The 2,444-nt window shown below is 30.0% G+C and overlaps 1 non-coding gene across 1 annotated transcript; it reads right to left on the bottom strand.

Moving 5' to 3' along the window:
• Positions 1–510: 510 nt before the first annotated feature.
• Positions 511–617, bottom strand: LOC133820637 (small nucleolar RNA R71). The gene has a single exon (XR_009887041.1). It is a non-coding gene; the product is annotated as a small nucleolar RNA R71 (small nucleolar RNA).
• Between the last annotated feature and the right edge of the window lie 1,827 nt (positions 618–2,444).

Raw genomic sequence — 2,444 nt, 5'->3', positions numbered from 1 at the left:
GTTTGTGAAAATTGTATGCATCATTGGGAACGTAACTCTAAAAATCGATTAGTAAAAAGACGTATATCTTTGTTTGAAATTGAAAGTGTTAGTAAAAATTTGAGCATCATGGAACCAATTGCTAATCCTGTTGATGAAAATGTTGTGCCTGAAAAAACTTTGCTTGAATATTTTGCACCTATTTCATCTAATGCTCATTCATGCATTATTTTTCCTACAACTTCGACTACTCATTTTGAGCTTAAACCAGCAATCATTTAGTTGTTGCCATCTTTTTATGGGTTAGATAGAGAAGATTCTTGCATGCATGTAAAAGATTTCTTAGAAATTTGCTCAACATTTAAATTTCAAAAAATTTCTGATGAGTCGGTCAAATTAAGATTATTCCCTTTTTCATTAAAAGACAAATAAAAAGCTTGGTTAAACTTCCTTCCAACAGGGTCTATAACTACATGTGATCAACTTTATAATAAATTCTTGCTTAAATTTTTTCCTATGTCTAAAACTGATAGTCTAAGGAGAGAAATCTCCGAGTTTTTTCAAAAAGATAATGAAGAGTTTTATGAATGTTGGGAAAGATTTAAAGATTTATTATTAAAATGTCATCATCATGGTTTTGAAAAATAGAGACTTGTAAAATATTTTTATGATGGTTTGACTCCCTCTAATCGTCAATTGATTCAATCTATGCATACTGGAATTTTTTTAAAATTTCAAGGACAAGAGGCGTGGGACGCCCTTGAAGATTTATCTGTCAATTCACAACAATGAAATTATTTTGATCCTAGGTCTAGGTCAACTAATTCACCAAAAAGAAGAGGAAGGTATGAAGTAAAATAAGAATTAGACTTAAGAACATCCTTAGACAAATTAGCAAGAAAAATAGAAGCTTTAGCCATAAGCCAAACTGATAACTCTACAAAATAGAGTTATTTTACCACTTTTTATGTGCTAATTGTTGCTTAATTCTTGAGTTTTTAATTGATTTATTAAGTTTTTAAGTAATTTTGAATTTATTAGTCTTATTTTTATTTTGTAGATTTTTGTGTATTTTTATTGTTATATTATTGTAAAATGTTATGACTTAATTAGTTAAAATTAATATTGTTAAGTTAGGAGTAAAAAGATGTAATTTTGAGCTTAAATGTTTTGTAAATTAAATTTTAATTAATATTTTCATGGAAGTTATATTGTATATTTTATTAGTGAAAATATTTAATTCTAATTTAGTTTATAATTATTTTGTAGGAAATAATGTTATTTTTAGGTGCTTGAAATGCAAGAAAAATGATGAAAAAGTGGCATTTGTGAAGAGGAAATAGCAAATTTTGGCACAAAGTTATCTCATTGCAGCAACACTCAAAGGCCCAATAGCTGCCCCAGCCCACTGAAGCCCATGAAGCCTTCCTTCAGCAGCATCTATTCCACCCTCATGCCTGGCACCTGAAATTCTTTCAGCATATGCTTCCAAGAATCAACAAAGCAGCTCCTTCACGTTGCCACTCTTCAACAATGCACTTCATGCATTCAGCAAAGAAAGCAAGCAATCCACGCCCAAGGTTGCCCATTTCAGCCATCCAGCCCCAACGTGGGCCAGCCTAGGCCCAAATGCCACATTGCCGCCTGGCCTAATCACACACCAAATGCCAAGGCCCAAGTCAACCTTGCCAAACAGCCACAAAAAGACCAAAATGCCAAAAATCATATTTTTCCTTCCCAATATTTTTCACTCAAATATCAATTCACTCTTCCCTATTTTCTTACCTAAATAAACATTCCTAATTTTTTTTTTTTTTACCCTAACTTTTCACTACTCTTTTACCCAACCAAACATTTTATCTTTCCAATACTCTTACACTTACTATATTTATCCTACCACTTCCCAACACAATTAAATTAATCATTTTATTTATTTTAATTTGATTAATTTAATCTCCACATTTTGCCTATAAATAGAGTATTGTAAGACCATTTGGGGAGCTCTTCTTCTTCATCTTTTTTTCAACATCTTCTACATATTTTTCTCTCTTCTTTTCACTATTTTCTATCTACCATTTTCATCTTTTGAAGAGCATGTCAAGTATGTTATTTTGTAATTTTTATCTAGTTATGAGCTTCTAATCTTTTTCAAAGGTTATTAAGATGATGATGAAGCAAAATGTAACTAGATAGTATTTTTTTTATTGTATGTTGATTTCCCATTTGTGTAACATTGTTTATGGATTTTTCTATCAAAGATATGCATTTTTCATCTATTATTGAGTGTTAAAGCATATTACACTTAGTTCTTCATTATGCAAAAATATGATATTCTTTGATTAAATGTTTTTCATTAAATTGTTTACATCTAATTCTTAGAGCATAAGTATCATATTTTGCCTAAACATAATCTCTTTGATTTTTTGTAGTTTCATTAGATTGTAACACAACTAATGCTTAGAAAT

The sequence above is a fragment of the Humulus lupulus genome, chromosome 2 (assembly GCF_963169125.1).
Source record: "Humulus lupulus chromosome 2, drHumLupu1.1, whole genome shotgun sequence".
Lineage (NCBI taxonomy): Eukaryota > Viridiplantae > Streptophyta > Magnoliopsida > Rosales > Cannabaceae > Humulus > Humulus lupulus.
This window is presented reverse-complemented; position numbering and strand designations above follow the sequence as displayed.